The sequence below is a fragment of the Symphalangus syndactylus genome, chromosome 7 (assembly GCF_028878055.3).
Source record: "Symphalangus syndactylus isolate Jambi chromosome 7, NHGRI_mSymSyn1-v2.1_pri, whole genome shotgun sequence".
Classification (NCBI taxonomy): Eukaryota; Metazoa; Chordata; class Mammalia; order Primates; family Hylobatidae; genus Symphalangus; species Symphalangus syndactylus.
Genome location: NC_072429.2, coordinates 100,484,101 through 100,501,981, shown reverse-complemented (window position 1 = coordinate 100,501,981; position 17,881 = coordinate 100,484,101). Strand labels below are relative to the sequence as shown.

Sequence of the window (17,881 nt, the reverse complement as noted above, 5' to 3'; positions counted from 1 at the left end):
GAGGAGGGTCAGATTTTTGTTCTATTCAGGCCTTCAGTTGACTGAATGAGGTCCACTCACATCAGGAAAGACAACTGCTTTACTTAGTCTACTGATTCAAATGGTAATCTCATCCAAAAACACCCTCATAAAACACCCAGGATAATGTTTGATCAAATATCTGACACCCTGTGGCCCAATCAAGTTGACACATAAGATGAACCATCACACACAGCATGTCTGAAAATTAAACTGTCGATCTTTTGGGCAAACGTGACTCTGTCTGTACCTTCCCCTGTCATTGATTACCAACTTCACCCTTCCAGTTTTAGCTCAAGCCAAAAACCTTGGAGTCATTTCCTCCTTTCATATCTCAGTTACAACCTCTCAGAAAATTTTGTTTACCTTCAACACCTATCCAGACTTCAACCATAGCTTGCCACTTGCATTGCTACCACCGTAATTTAAGCCATAATCATTGCTCAAGGAGCCCTGTTCAGAACACAATATTTGAATTGCTGCCACCAGTATTCCTGGTCTCCTTTACTTTAACTTTATCCATAGTACTTATTGTTTTTTAATATTCCATATAATTGTATTACTTTTTCTGTTTGCCTCAGACAGGATGCCTAGCGCAGTGCCTGATATGTAGTATACATACACTCGATAAATACTTGTTGGATGAATTGCCATTGTAGAGATAAAGAAACTGGGACTTAAAGGAATTAAGTAATTTGCTAGGGTCCCACAGTTAATAAGTAGTAAATCTATCCTAAAACAGTACCTAACAGAATAATAGGCAAGAGGTGCTGATATTAGGTAAGTTTCTTCAGTTGAGCATCTATTGTCCATTTTTTATTAAAAGTAGGCCTTGGCTGGGTGTGGTGGCTCATGCCCGTAATCCCAGCACTTTGGGAGGCCAAGGCAGGTGGATCACAAGGTCAGGAGTTGAAGACCAGCCTGGTCAACATGGTGAAACCCCGTCTCTACTAAAAATACAAAAATTAGCCAGGCGTGGTGGCAAGCGCCTATAACCCCAGCTACTTGGGAGGCTGAGGGAGAGACTTGCTTGAACCTGGGGGATGGAGGTTGCAGTGAGCTGAGATCACACCACTGTACTCCAGCCTGGGTGACAGAAAAAAAAAAAAAAAAGTAGACTTTGTCCAGATAGCAGTGTCTGTAGACCAGTGCTGATTTATATAATCATGTTTGACCATAAGCTAAGGTTTATTCTCTTATCTCTATGTCAGCCATCTGATAAAATCTCCTTGTTTTGAAATATTTTCACCTTTCAGAAATTAATAGATTAATATTATGTTCCTCTTGCCTTTTCCTAAGTCTCTTAAGCCAAGCCAGACGTCATTTTGGAGATTTCCTTTATAAGGAACTTATATTTAACCTTTTTATCTTTTTATAATACATATAATAGTATTAAATTATCTCACCAGAGCAAAATGGAATTTTTATTAGCTAGATCTTTGTATTATGATGCACAAATATGGGGTGAGCACCTACTTTATGAAGGCTCTGTGGGGGGATTGGGGAAATAAAGAGGTATCCAGAAGCTCCTGGTCTATTTAGGGAAAATGCATATATATTAGTCGGGATATTGATTCAGCTGATTTAACAGAGACTAAGTAACAGTGGCTTAAACAAGATAGAAGGGTTCTCTCTCTTGCTGTCTCTCGTCTCAGCTGAAGAATTAAGGGAGAAGAATTGCCCTTATGCTCCCAAGGTCATTAGGGGCCCAACTCCTTCCATAGTTTTGTTCCACCATTCCCTACTATGTTGTTCTCCTCAGATAGTGGAATTTGGATTATACTCCCACATGTGCATTCGAGGCCCTGAAATGGGGGAAGAGAAAAAGTGAGTAAGTGGTTTCTTTTTAAGGTGTGACCCAGAAGTTGTACATTTCACTTCTACTCACAACTGATTGTCCAGAACTTAGTCACGTGGCCATACTTAAGCCAATCTGAGAAACCTAGTCTGTCGGGTAGCTGCGTGCCCAGGTCAGGATTCCATTACTAAAAGGAAGAAGGGGAGATTGAATACTGGGAAACAAATAAGTTCCTGATTAGCCATATCTGTAAATACTGCTGTCACCTCCAACTAAATAATAAGGTCTTAAAGGGTAGGGCTGCATTTTACACTCTCAATGCCTTCAAATGATAAGTTCTCAATAAATATTTCCTGATTGGGTGATTTGGTGAATGCACCTTCATCCAAGAGATTTTCTGGAGAGTTTGTATTATACTGCCAAAAACAAACACTATTCAATCCCAGGGTAAACACTGCAGGAAAATAAATGTCACAGGGCAACATAGTCATAAGTGGGTTCTCCCTTCGCTCACACGCCCTTCATTCTAAGCTGGAGAGGCTGCTGTAGTAACACAGATGCAAAAGATAAACTTTGACTAAATGGCTTCATGTTCCAGATGATTGGCCGCCTCGTTAGAGCACCCAAAGATGAAGCTACTGCTCCAGCAAAGTTGCTGACCTAATTTTGAGAACTAAAAGACAGAGCTAAGTGTGTTTTCATGGCATCCCACATTCCTTTCTTAATTCATCATGATTCATGGGAACCAGGCTCTCAGGCTGCCCCTCCCCCAGGTAGCAGTTAAGCTGGTGGAATTGTTCTCTCTAGTCCATAAGGACATGGAAACGGATCCTGCTGGAGGAAGTAAATAGAGCAGCAGTAAAGCATCCCTCCCCCCGCCCCCACCCGAATGTGAACATCTGTTCAAACTTTTCACAGCTCCCAGGAGGAAGTGGATAGAACACAGGGCTTCTAACTATAAAGGGAAAACTTCACCCATTTGCACTTTACTAACTTGAAATTTATGATTTGACCTGACCTGGCTTTGGCTTTATCTCTATGATGCCTTTGAAGAAAGGCCAAACTGGGTAAATAAATATGATAAACAGGAGTATAAAGGGTGGTTATTATATTCATGAAAGCAAACCTTTGCAGGACTTAACTTCATTAACTATTTGAATGTAAATTACTACTACTTATGGCAAGTGAGATAGATTCAATAACATAGGCTATAGCCACACCTCAACTTGAAAACTTATGTTTAACATAAAGCCGAGTTGCTGTATGGACTTGACAGAAACAGCCTATGCGCTATGGTTCTGGAATTTCATGAATGCACACTGGCTTTTCTTCATCTATCTGAATTAGCAAGAGGTTTGCTGCATCTAGTTAAGACAGCCAGACGCTCTCCGCTCTCCGGGAACCTCAGCCACCCCTAATCCAGACGTCAGTTTGCATTTAGGATGAATGGAGATCCCTTCCCCCTCCTGTTGTCATCTGTCCTTCCCAGAATATTTTGCAGTATGGCCTGTGGCAATCCTTTTCTTCTTGCTCGCTCTGAGTGGTGGCTGCTCAGTGGAGGGCCCCCAGCTGGCTCTGGTTTCCAGCTGCTTCAGAGCCCACTGGCCTGGAGGTAAAGCTGCAGAGTGATAAGCATTATAAAAATAAAGCCCGTTGCTAGCCAGGCCAGCCAAACAGCGTGGGAGGAGTGGAAAATTCAGGCTATGTGTTCTTGGCGTGACAAATTGTCAATATCTGAGGTGTTCTGCTGGAGGAAATGGGAAGAGATGTTCTCTAACCAGACCTAATCTGTGTATTATCAGTCAGTAGCCCTTGGAGAATCATGTTAAAACCAGGCTCATGGGACTGGAGCCATAACCTTGGGTCAGCTTGTTTACTGCCCACCATCTTGACTTGACCAACCCCTTGGGGTCTGGTCTGGCCTTGGGAACTGCAGTGTCTAAATGCAAGCATCACTGCCCTTAATTGAACTACTAAGGGAGAATAAGTGCTAGGTATTGTTTAATCAGGGATCAGCCCAGTCTCTCCCTCCACCTAAGCCTGCCATGCGCCCTTACTGATGATACATTTTTATCTGATGCCCTGAGTGACAGATATTACTACCCTCATCAAGCGTTGGGGATAGCTGTACATTTTTATATTTTTTGCACAAAGGAAGTGACTGTAGCTCCTGGAAATTCAGTCTGGTCACCTGAATCTTCGGTAATTTGGTCTGGTCTTCTTTGGGGATGTGTGTCTAGTCATGCGGTTCCCTGTTCCTTGGCCCCCAGGACTCTTTATTGTGTGGCAGAATTGAAATAAGAGTAGGAAACAGAACATTGCTCTCCTAGCCCTGAGAGCAGGCAGGTCCCTGGGATACCTTCAAGACCCACCTTGAATTCAGATGACAACTCCTTCCAGAAAATAATCTGGTATGTTTTCCTCATTTTACTGCTTACAATTTTCCCCATTGGTGTATCAAGATATTAAAAGCAAATCCCTGTCTCTCTCTCTCTCTCCTCATCCTCCTCTTGTCTGACTCTCTTCTTCCTTCCCTCCTTTTCCCCCTCTCCCTCTCTCAGTTTCTTTGTCTTCGAAGACACTGACAACTTTCTGGCATGTCGCCTAGGCTTAGGAAAGAGAATCTTTATAAAAATTTCTTCTAGCCACTGGCTTGGAAGTACTGTATAAATCAGCAAGACACTTTGTTATAAAACTTTCTCATTATCAACATTCACTACTGTTCCATTTTATGAATGCTTCTTTGTCTTCCAAAAAGTACTTCGGATTAAGCAATGCTGTTATTGAAAATGTGGGTGGTTTCTGCTGGTGTGCTTGGCTGGTTGAATTATAGATGGTTGTCACGAATATTACAATGCCAGGTTCCTACAAATGAGTTAAAAATATTGATGTATGAAGTAAGTTGGGGATGGCAAGTGGAGATTCAGCATCCTTATTATCCAATTGAGCCACTGGATTTGTACTTTGTAGTAAAAGAGCTCTAAGATCTACATGTGATGCAACTCTCCAAGTAGGATTTGGGATCTTTCTTATTATTGGATGCATAGATTCAAATTAAATTACAAAAAAAAAGTATTTTGCACATCCTTTATCCCATCATTATGCTAGACACTAGAAAGGCACAGATATATAAACACCAGGCCTGCTATTGAGGTGTTCATAATCCCGTGAGGGAACTCTAATCTGTAAACAGAACTCTCTTGCAATGTAATGAATACCATAGAGTGGTCCGAGAGGTATGAGAGGTGTATGCCTAGAGTCAGGACACATGGGGACAGGAGGCATGTGGTGGATGTGGTAAGAGCACCTGGTCTCTGATGACAGACATATAGGGTTAAATCCTGGATCTGCTATAATTCATGGGAGGAACAGATTACTGAATGAATTAATACATAGTTTTTATTGTTATTGGGATTCAAGGAAATACTGCAGTGTTACATAAAGTGCTCAAGACAGTGTTTGGCACCCAGGATCAATGGTGATTTGTCATTGGAAAGCAAGCACTTGTTTCAGGCTTTATTTGGTGGGAATCCAGGCAGGATGAGTAGGAACAGTGGAGACTAGGATGTCAGCAGGAGACAGCCTATGGAGGGGGAGAGCTGTGGCCTGCTAAGAAGGGCCTGCCTCTCTGTGGAGTTGGAGCAGGAGCGGGTGGAGAGAGGGTCAAGCGCTTTAGGCAAGGCAGGCTGGGGCCAGATTACAAGGCCATTTGTAGTATTAGACTGAAGAATCAGACATGACATTGAAGACAGTGGGGATTTATTGGTATTGGTGAGCAGGAAAGTAGCATAAAGAGATGTGAGTTTAAAATAATCAGCCAGCATGGTAGTTCACACTTGTAATTCTAGTGCTTTGGGAGGCTGATGCAGGAGGATTGTTTGAGGCCAGGAGTTTGAGACCAGCTGGGCAACATGGCCAGACCCCATTTCTACAAAAAATAAAAAGTTATCTGAGTGTGATAGCACACACCTGTAGTCCTAGCTACTTGGGAGGTGGGAGGCTCTAAAAAAAATTGTTAAAATAGCCTCTCTGATAGTTGTTTGGGTTAGGAAATGAGTACAGTAGTGCAAGCAAGAAATTATGTTCACATTTACTTCATCATATTTGTTGAAGGCCTATTGTGTCCCAGGCACTTTTCTAGATATAAATGAAGGTAGAGTGGAGACAAGGTTAATAAATATAGGGATAGAAAAAGGGGAAACACTATAATAAATTTTTTAGGTAAAATTGATATTTTTTTAAAAAAACCCTACCATCTAGAACTGGGGTGATGGAGAAGGCCAAGTGAAAAATTATTTCACGATTTCATGAAAAAATGAAATATTTTTGGAACATTGGAATTCAAAATACTTCATTAGACCTGAGAATAAAAAGAATGACAGCCATTTTTCTTCTTGCTCTTCTTCTCTACCTCCTTCTTATTCACTGGGAAAAGTCACAGAAACTAGAGATGACTGGCCCTCTCTGAGTAGTTGTCTCTGCAGCCCTCAGAGGTCAGGACATGCTCTGTATTAAGTTCCAGAGAGATAAGGAAAATGGAGCGAACAGTTGGAAAGTAACACATAGCTTTACCTAGTATTCTTATGGCTTGCCATAGCACCTTGAATGTTCAGTTACGTTTCTTTTTAAAAGAGAGACTAGTACTTGACATTAGAAAGTTGTTTTCTGTTAAAATGGAAATGTTATGAGAGGTTCTAGTTAATACTGGAAAATGTGGGGTTATTTGATGAGAGGTTGAGGACAGGATCTGAAGGCCATCGTGGGTAAACAGTAGGAGTGAGCGGTGATGTGTAAATATTGACATGGAACTCAGGAGGAAGCAAGAGGAAGAAAAAAGGATTATGGCGTAAAATAGTTTTTGCTTATTGGAAAGATGTTGTTCCTAAAGAATAACAAATCTTAAAGAAAAGACAGAGACATAAGAGACTAAGAAGGGAGCCATTATTGTCTTTGATTGTGTTCATTCTTCCAGAAGTTCTCAGCCACACCCATGTTGGAAAGGTGGTCATGGTACTGTGGCATTATTCACTGCCAGGTGAAAAAGTCAGTCAATTCCTTATGTACTGCATAGTAGAGATTCTAATAGGATAAATTTAATAATTGTGAAACAAGACATACAATGTATATCAAGCCATATTCCTGCCAGAAAAATCTCATCCCGTCAGATTATCTTGTCAAGTGCATTTGTAACTGGTAAGAACCACTCACAAACGGCAGTGCAGGTAAAGTTGCATCCCTTTTTTTTAGTTAATTCTTCAGAAATCCAATATACCTCATTAGCAGGCAAACCAGTATCTCTGTCTTGTTCTTTTTCCTCCTCTTAATTGTCCCGAAATCTCCAGGGCTTATTCCGTGCAAAGATGGCCCTTGACTTCCAAATGCATAGATAGACTGCTGAGGTCTCATTGGTCTACCCTGCACTTGCTTTTCACTGCCACACAGTGGTGCTTTTGAACACGGGCCAGGTACAATCTGATAGTCATTGCCTATCCATTGCTGCAGGTAATCCTAGCTGGTCCTGCTGACCATTCAGGCCAAGAGAATGTCCCAGCCAGGAGAGTTTACCTATACAGCGACATCTTGGGTCTCAGGACAGCCCCAGTTGTGCTGAGTGAAGTCCTCTTAATGATCTGCCACCTCAAGGAAGCTTTCTCCCAAGGTCCTTCGCCAAAACAGTGAACCAGCTTTTCTGTTAAATCCTCAAAATAAAGGACCTTGAAACACTTATCTTCATAGACAGTAGAGCCACTAGCGGTACATTTGTACTCATCAATGAGGCCACTTCTGATCTGATTTTCTGCCATTTGTCTTGGTTTAAAAAAAAAAAAAGGGTGGGGGGAGGGGGATGGATAAAAACTTAATCTCTGGCAGGTCCCCTCTGATGACAGCTCAGCACACAGTGTGTGTTTAGGAATTGTTCTGCTTCTTAATCTCCCCACATCAGTCATGATTCCAGAACTTGAAGTGGTTCAAAGTGAGCTCACAGTGGCATTTAACCTGTTGAGAATCTCTTGTCAGCACTGTATGTTTTCACTGGCAAAAGAGTCATCTGGTTTACTGTGTGTCCCCATGTTCCCAGTGCATACATATTCACACAGGACATGGAAGCCAAAAGTAAACGGTTAGTCACAAAAGGTTTGTTTTCTCCTATTTTGCTGTTTACAAAGGAGTGTTATCTTGTGTTGAAAAGGATTTCAGCCAATAACAGCAGTGAGGCAGTAGGAGCAATGTTACAATGTATTTCCCTGACTTTTTCAAAACCTATTCCCTGGTTTCTGCCTGCAAGCCTTAGGATGTGAGATGCGGGCTGGAAAAGCTGCTGGAGGGGAAAGCAGTAATAGAAAAAAGAAAGATATTTTGAGAGACAGGAGAAGGTAGGGTGAGTGGTGGAGGAAAGAGGTAAGGAAGAGTCATGAGCATGAAAATTATCTGTGTCCCAGCATTGGGCATGAACCCTGATGGCTTTTGGATCCATCTTTAGGCAAAGACAGCTCTGCTGGGCGTGGTTGACAGAGCATATCTGAAACAGGCCACATTGAACTCTTGTTTACCATGATTAAGGTGACTATATAATTGATTGTCCAAATTGGAATACTTCTGAGAGTAAAAAGGAACATTACTAATACTGAAGCTGGGGCAGCAGGTATCAACTGGGACTGTTGAGGGCAAACCAGGAGTTAGAGTCATTTGTATTTTGAAGGTAGTTTCTTTAGAAATCAAGACTAACTGTGAACAATGCATTATTCTGATTGCTATGTTAGCTACAAACAAAATAAGATGGTGCCACCTCAAAGAATTGACAATCTAGTTGCAGAGATGAGACTCACACACAAAGAAATTATCAGTCGCCATTCAAGGTGGTGTCTAACCAACTACCAAATAAGTGATAGTATAGTCATAGGATGTGGTAGGAAGGGCACTGGCCTTGGAGTTAGAAGACCTGTCTGGATCACTCTTTAGCAGAGTGACCTGAGATACTTATTCTCTTGGAACATCCATTTATTTTTTGACTGATTGATTTATCCATCCATCCATTCATTTATTCATTCATTCATTCAATAAACATATGGACTTGCCCTGTGCCCAGTGTATCTTGGTGGTAAAGAACACAGCCTTTACAGAGAGACACCTGGGTTCAGGTTGTACCTCTGTCACTACCTGGAGACCTTGAACTTAACCCTCCTGAGCTTCAATTCCCTCATCTGTTAGATGGTGATAACACCTGCTATGGTCTGAATGTTTGCATCCCCCAAACTCATATGTTGAAATCCTAACCCCTAAGGTGATGGTATTGGGAGGTGAGACCTTTGAGAAGTGATTATGTCATGAATGGGATTAGTGCCCTTATAAAAGAGGCCCCAGAGAGACCACTGCCCCTTCCACCACATAAGGACACAGCAACAAGTTGCCCTCTATGAACCAGGAAACCAGCCCTCATATCTGATATCAAATCTGCTGCCACCTTCATCTTGGACTTCCCAGTCTCCAGAACTGTGAGGAATAAATTTCTGCTGTTTATAAGTTCCCCAGTTTATGACATCTGTTATAGCAGCACCAATAGACTAAGACAATACCCAACTTGTAGAGCTGTTGTAAGATATTGTAAATGAGAGAATAAAGTCAGATTTTGTATAGGAAACATCCAACAGTTTCCAACATACAGAAAAAGCCCAAGAAATGATAGCTAAATGATAGCTAAAATTATTATTCCAGATACTGTACTGGTTGCTGGAAATGAAAAGGAAAACTAGGGAGAGGGCTCTACCTTGCAGGTGAAAGCAGACAGTGGTACCTGCCAACACACCCCCCAGGGCTGTTGGGAGGGTCCAATGAGGACATCAGGTGAAAGCACTTCACAGGCTCTGACATGCTGCGCAAAGGAAAGACCTTATGGTTCTTACCAGTAGTTGGGACATTGTCTAGATCCTTCTCTTTTCCTATTTATTAGGATGCTGTCAACTGTAAATAAGAGATAACCCAAAATATCTTAAATCATATGTTATCTCACAGAACAAGAAGTCCAGAGGTAGAGTGCTTCCAGGATTAGCTAATTCTGTGGTTTAATAATGCCATCAGGAGTCCATAATTCCACACTGCTAATCTCAGTTCTTGGTTGACACACCCACCTCAGAGTGATACATTGGCTGCATTAGCTCCAGGCGTTTCATCCTCACCACACCACGCACTAGATGCAGAAAGAGACTATCCCTTCCTTTTGTCCTAAGATCTAAGAAGCCCTTCTCAGAACCCCACCCCTACCCTTGCAGACTTACTTGTCTTATTGGCCAAAATTGGATCCCAAGTCCCTTCCCAAGCCAGTCCATGGTAAGATAAAGTTATTGTAACTGCCTTATGCTAATCAAGATCTATTCTCTGGGGGCTGGGGATCTTTTCATCTTCCCTAAAAACATGACATTGTAGAGGGTGTAAAATTCCTGAATGAAATCAAGTTTTCATTAACAGGAAAGTGAAGAGAAATGGTTGTGGGTAACCACCAGCAGTGTCATATATTGTCTCTACAGGTCCAGTTCCTAATTCTACCTTAAAAATATCTCGTAAATTCACATTGGCCTTCGTCCAGGTTCTCAGTATCTCCCATCTAGGATCTTGATTCCTTCTCTCTTCTTGTCCCACCCATCTGATCTTCCTTCATCCACCAGTCAGCCCTTTATACAGTTCAAGCCTGATTATACCATTTCTTAACTTTAAGACTCTCAAGACTCAATTCAGATGCAACCACCTCTTTGAAGGTGCCCTGGATGTTTTATTTATGTCTCTTTTATAGCCCTAATGAGAGACAGTCATGCATTTGAATTATTTGTATATTCTCTGTGCCTCCCGCTATCTTTCCTGTTCAGTATGGTACCATTGACCACATGTGGCTGCTGAGCACATGAACACTGAAATTCAAATTGGGATGGGTTGAAAGAATAAAATACATGTTGAATTTCAGAGATTTAGAACAAAAAAAGAGGATTGTAAAATATTTTGTTAGTGACTTTTAAAATTGTTACATGTTGAAATTCCATTTTGGTTAAATAAAATTTTCTTCTTAATTTTCAGTGTGGTGACTAGAATATTTCAAATTGCATACATCATTTGACATTTGTAGCTCACATTATATTGGTGAGCACTAGATTGCTGGCTCTTGCAGAGCAGGGCTGTACCTTATTTATCCATTATTTATCACACCAGCTTTCTTTTCCCACCTTAGGGTCCGTTAGCGTTGGAACCTAGTCCAAACACTTTACTTGGTGAAAATAAAGCAAAAGAAAACTCAATTTGGGGATGAAAGAGCACAAGATAATTTCATGTTATTTGACCACCACTCCTGGATTTCTGATACATAGGTTATCTTTTGTGTGTTCCAACTCACCTAAGCTTTTAACATTTGCCAGGTTTGGAAATCACTCTTTGTTGTGGTTACTTCAGGCCACTAAGTTGTTATGGACTAATCCAAGTTGAAAAAAGAGAGAAACTGGAATTTAATTATTTTGGTTAGGTTTGTTTTTCTCTGTTAGTTTTTATTCTTCCACTTAGATGTTCCTCAACAAATTATATTTTACATTTTTAAGGTAGTGGTGGTGTCTCCATGACTATAACCTCTAGAATATTTTAGTTATTTTTACAGTTATTAGGAATAAGGAAGCAGATGTAAATTATGCTTTCTATTCAACTTCACTGAATTATAGCTGGAAGTTGCATTTTTTATGGATGGAATTATATATATTTTACTGTTTATTGTATTCTTAGCAAGGATCATTTAGAAGACCAAGAAAATGACCATATTATACAAAATGTTTAAGAGAAAATCTGTTTCTAATGGCATAATGAAATCAGAAACTTTAAAATATATATTTAATGAGCAGAAGTGATAGAATTAAGTTTTATGTTTACAGTAGCCAAAACATGCCATTGTTTGGGGGAAATAATCCTTTTCTGGAAATGACTGATAAATTTATACTTCTAACTTGGAAATAAATAATATTCATGGTCATAAACCATGTGCTGAAGAATACAGCAGGATTATGTGGTTATCATCTGGTCAAAGGGCCTGGCAGCCTTTGAAAGCTGAGTCATGGCTGACCCCCATCTTTGGGGCAGGCTGTCTCCACGAATGAGCAGAAATCATTGTGGAGTCCATTATTTTTCAGTGGGGCTACTTAGTAAGCGCTCTTTGCCAGGTCTTGTGAAGCTCATTGTTTCCTTTGTCTTTGATCTTTTCTCAGTCACTGAAGAAAGTTCTGCCCCAGTGACATGCGGCTGCTGGGAAGCCAGGGTAGAATTCTGGGCCCTCCCCTTTCATGGAGATGTTATCCCTGGACAGCTGGGCGATTCATTTCCCTCCCTCCCTGCCTCCCTCCTTTCCTTCCTTCCTTCCATGGCAAAATAAACATAACAAAAAATTTACCATTTTAACTAATTTTAGGCATACAATTCAGTGGCATTAAGTATATTCAAATGTTGTATAACTGTCACCACTACCCATTTCCAGAACTTTTTTCATTCCATAGAGAAACTATGTACCTATGAAACACTAACTCTCCAGTCATCTCCTTCCCCACGCCCCAACATCCCAGTTCCTAGTAACCTCTGTTCTACTTTCCGTTTCTAAGAATTTGCCCATTCTAGGTACCTCATATAAATAGAATCATGCAATATTTGTCTTCCTATGTCTTGCTTCTTTCATGTAGCATAACATCTTCAAGGTTCACCCATGTTGCAGCATGTGTCAGAGCTTCATTTTTTAAGGCTGGATAATATTCCATTGTATGTATATGCCGCAATTGTTTATCCATTCATCTGTTGATGAACTTTTGGGTTGTTTCTACCTTTGAGCTATGTGTGGTTTATAATAGTGATATAAAAGGTGATGACACTGGTCATTTCTGCTCTTGGATGTATTTCTGATGGAAAAGAGAAATCCAGCTGTTACCATACCTAAAACCTTTTAGATGATGTACCCTAAAAGCAAGTGTGACTTCCTTGCTGAAAACGAGAGCCACTCTGCAGAAGGCATGTCGTCAGAGGTGGAGACCTCTTTACAGTTCAGATTTCCCAGGGCCAAGTGCAAACATCTCCCAGAGAAGGCAGGACTGCTCATCACCTGGCAGAAGATGAGGGTAGGGGCTTCTCAGTTCCCCCGGACATTCCTAGGCAGGAAGAACTTCAGAGAGTCTGACAGAAAGCTCCAGGCCAAGTGTTGTCTGTTTGCTTTAAAGGGAGAAAAGGGAATTTTTAAAAGGAGAATGAAAGTGTCCTTGTCTCTAGAACTGAAGCAACTTGGAGGAATGAGTGGAGTCTTGGTTTAGGTGAGTGACACTTCTTTTTGGCGTGCCTGCTGCCATTTTATTCCATGTAGTGGTTGAGTCATGTTGTAGCCAGAGACCTGGAAATATCCAAATCCTGCTCTGCCAATTGCCCTTCTCTCCTGGGGGTTTCCCTGGGGGCTACAAATATACAGACCTTGGGAAATCAAAGTACCTTTTATCACCAGTTGGACAACCAGGGTGGGCCCCTCCGGTGATCAGGTCAAGAGAATGGTTTGGACTCAAGGCCCAGATGCGGCCTCTTCCACTCTTTTGGTTAAATTCCAGTGTTACCACTTGATATGGTTTGGCTGTGTCCCCACCCAAATCTCATCTTGAATTGTAGTTCCCATAATCCCTACATGTCATTGGGGGGACCGGGTGGGAGGTGATTTAATCATGAGGGCAGTTACTCTTCATTCTGTTCTCGTAATAGTGAGTGAGTTCTCATGAGATCTGATGGTTTTATAAGGGGCTTTTCCCCCTTTTGCTCAGCACTTCTCCTTCCTGCCACCATGTGAAGAAGGGCATGTTTGCTTCCCCTTCTACCATGATTGTAAGTTTCCTGAGGCCTCCCCAGCCATGCTGAACTGTGAGTCAATTAAATCTCTTTCCTTTATAGATGACCCAGTCTCAAGTATGTCTTTATTAGCAGCACAGAACAGACAAGTACACCACCATCCAGCTGCTATGCCAGAAGAGACAGCAGCCTTGTACTATGTGGAAGTAAAAGGGATGAGGAAGAGGGTGCCGGATTTCTGCATATCTCGAGAACCAGGTGAAAGAGAGAGATAGAGGGAATATATTTGACTTTAACAACCTGTAGTCCTCACCTCTGGCAAATAGTGGACTGGAGGGCTCACCCAGTGATATCAGTGACTCTTGGAAAGCAACCTGAATAGAGGGTAGGGGGAAGGGCAGTAGTTTCCTCCTTCCTCTGTATATGCATAGACACCAAGCTAAGGGTTTTATGAATGTTTCTTTATACAACCTTATATACCATGTACTCATTATTATCCCTGTTTTGCAGGTGAGATTACTGGGGCTCCAAGAGTATACATAGCTAGCCTGTCATACACTTAATGGAAAAGCAGGGCTCTCACCCATATCTACTGTACATCTTGGTCTGTGATTAATTATTCTGTAACGGTCTTCTTGTCAGAGGCCCCCAGAACTCTTGCCTCAGTCAACCCTTTTTTTAATCTTATTCAAAAAGTAGAATGGGAATTCTGTGACAGGTCACTTCCAGGATTAGTTTTTGCTTCTTTGGAGAAGCACTTCTGATCATGGAGACTATCCATTCTGCAGAGCCATTTATGAGGCTTAATTTAGAAACAATTGAAGTGATTATAGCAAAATTGTTTTAAAAGAAAAAGACAAATGGACTTATTCAGGATAATGTAATTATGTTAAGGATTTATTTCTAATCCACTGTGGAACCCTGGTTAGAAATAAGTGTTAGAAAGCAAAGCACTGGCTTTGGGAAGTTTTGTTGAAGGAGTTTTTAAAGCACACAGAATTAAACTCATGAAACTGACAAGATGCTGCTGCACAATTACATATGGAAAACACACACACATACCACGCATGCACACATGCTCCAGGGTAAGAAGAGCAAAAGAGACCACACTCATATTGCACAGTGATTATCCAGTGGCACCAACAAACCTCACACACTCCCTGGCCTTGAGAGAGCCTAACCTGGTTCTGTTCTCCAGATCTGCTTCTCTTCATTCCCATAGTTTTATGATTGTATCAGCACAGAGACTGCATAATGTACTGGTTTAGAGCAAGAGTTCTGTGGTTATGGCCCTGCATTTTAATGCTGCCTCTACCACTTGTTTGCTGTGTGATCTTGCATAACTCACTTAACCTCTCTGTGCCTCATCCTTCATCTGTAAAATAAGGATGATGGTAAGACCATCTTCAAAGTGTTGTTATGATGATTAAATGAGTTAGTGTGTGTAAAGCACTGGTTCATGGGGAGTGCTTTATAGGAATATGCTCAATCACAAAAACCCACAGTGGCCAGTGAAGCCCACCATGGGCAGGGTGGGAGGCAGATGGAGAAAGGCCTCGTATTCACGAAGGACCACACTTTTGTCTCTCTCTCCACTAAGTTTTTATGGTGAGATTGATGAACGAGCTGACAATCAAGCCACTTAAACTTGGGTCCCTAGACCACAGCACCTAGGGTGCACTGTGAATTAATATTCTTTATGATCCTACAATTTGCTTGTGAATATTATAATTGTAGTGCATTGAATTTTTACTTGTGCCATAAATCTGCTAAACATAAATACTTAGATTAAATCACCATTTTTATAAATCTGTTTTTCCTCCCTTTTTAATAAGCCATGGGGACACAAAAAAAGGCAGGTGGCCAGGCCTCCCTTGAACTCTGGGATCAAACCTAAGCCTTTGGGATATTTTCTGAAAGAAAAATGTCTCATTTCATTAGAGGAGGAAGGTCTGAGTCGATGGTGGCAGTTCACTCAAATCAGAGCTTTTCTCATTCCATTATTAGTGTATAATAATCACTTTTCCCGCCAGGTGTGGTGGTTCATGCCTGTAATCCCAGCACTTTGGGAGGCCGAGGCGGGCAGATCACCTGAGGTCAGGAGTTCGAGACCAGCCTGGCCAACATGGTGAAACCCCGTCTCTACTAAAAATGCAAAAATTAGCCAGGTGTTGTGGCGGGCACCTATAATCCCAGCTACTCAGGAGGCTGAGGCAGGAGAATCACTTGAAACCAGGAGGGAGAGGTTGCGGTGAGCTGAGATCGCGCCATTGCACTCCAGCCTGGGCAACAAGAGTGAAACTCCATCTCAAAAAAAAAAAAAAAAAAAAAAATCACTTTTCCTCAAGCTCAGTGTAAAAAGGGAACCTTGGAAAGTAGGCTTAAGGAGGAGATAATCTGTAGGGAAGTGCAACTGTGGTTGTTTCCATGGTGTCCCAGTTGGGATACTTCCAGGTACAAGTCTGAAAAACTCCAACCTTGGCTTGCCACAGAGAAAATTTATTCTCTATCTCACACTACTGAAAGTTATGGGAGGAAGCCCAACTGGTGGCTCAATGATATCATCATGATTTTTCTCTCTCTCTTTCTCACAGCTTCAGGGGCACTTCATCCTAAGATATTGCAGTCACAAGATGACCATAACAATTTTAGCCATATCATCAAACTGCAGGAAAAGGCTGTTTCGCTTCCTTGTGTTCCATCTTATTAGCAAGGAGACTCTTTCCCCAAAGGCTTCTAGCAGCTGTCCTTTCCTGATTCATTAGCCTTCCCCTAACCAATTCTTGGCAAAAAGATGCAACCACTATCACTGGCTTAGACCAATCAGATTTTGCCTGTGTCACAGTGGGAAGGAGGAGAAGACGCCAGAAGGACATCAGGACTCTGTGGGTGTGGGGCAGGAAAAGAGCTGCTGGGTGTGGGTCCAAGAGACTGTGTGCCATGGGAACTTTCCAAAGCAGAGGTGTCTAAACTGGGTTACGTGTTGGAACCACTTATACTGGATATCGTAGAGTTGGATGCTTTGAGGGCAGTGTTGATGATGGCATAATTGAGATTGGGCCATATCTCGTACTCAGCACATATTTGATTGGAATATCTTTGCCCTAACACCACAAGAATGAGAGGAACAATTCCAGGTTGTAATTCCATCAGGGTAGCATGGCATCCCAGGTATGACATCTTTTTGGTGGAATTTAGTGAAAGATCCAAGTGAGAAATGAACCTTAGCTAACGATAAGGTCACCATTATTACTATTCAACGATTTATCTATGTAAAATTTATATTTATCCAGTTAAAGACATAAATATAATATATTATTATATAATTATAATTAATAAATATAAAATGTACGTTTCAGAGATGCATGGTGATGATCATTTGGGGTACTGGTTTTGGCTGATGAAAAAACAAGGAAGCTCATTTTGCAAACATTGAAGGAAAATATTTTGCTTCACATTTGAAGACCTGAATTTCAAATCTCAACACAGGAATCTGAATCAATATGAGCAGCTATGAAGCTCTGCCTTGAATGTGTTCCTGTGTTTCCATCCTGAAGAGGCTGAAGTGAACATGAAATTATGGCACTAACATATATGTATCATAACCATTGTTGTAGCTATTGCTATTAATATTTGTATTACACTGGATAATTTCTGCAACACTTGTACATACAGTACCTCATTTGGTCCATACCTTATAAGGTGTTATCCTGCCCATTTTACAGCAGATTAAATGACTTGCCCAGGGTCACCTAACTAGTAAGTGACAGAACAGGAACTCAAATCCAGATCTTGGACCTTGATGTCTATGTTCATTCCTTAGCATTACGAAACTTAATTGCATGTTTTAGCATTTCTGAATTTCATCTTTTCACTGGAGGCCTGAATTCTGGCTCAATGACTTTCACTCCCCAAGCCTATATTTTTAAATCTGTAACATGGGGTATAATGATAACTAGTGCAAAGAATTATTGTGGAGGATTAAGTAAGACACAGGGTATGAAAGTGCTTTGTAAAACTGTACACTATTACACAAATGTGGGTTCATTCCCAGCTCTCTTTCTTTAAATGAGATATGGTGGTGCATAATGATCGAAGCAGGGACTTGGAGTCTGGTGTGCCTGTATGCAAATCTGACTGCACCACTTACTGTCTGCCAGATCTTGCATAAATTATTTAATCTCCCTAAACCTCAGTGCCCTCATCTATGAAGTGAGGTGAGTGATACTCTCTCTT

General features: G+C 41.2%; 1 protein-coding gene across 11 annotated transcripts in view; it reads left to right on the top strand.

Moving 5' to 3' along the window:
* The window catches only part of NCALD (neurocalcin delta), a 456,181-nt gene that overhangs the window by 374,888 nt on the left and 63,412 nt on the right, over positions 1–17,881 (top strand). The window lies entirely within an intron of this gene.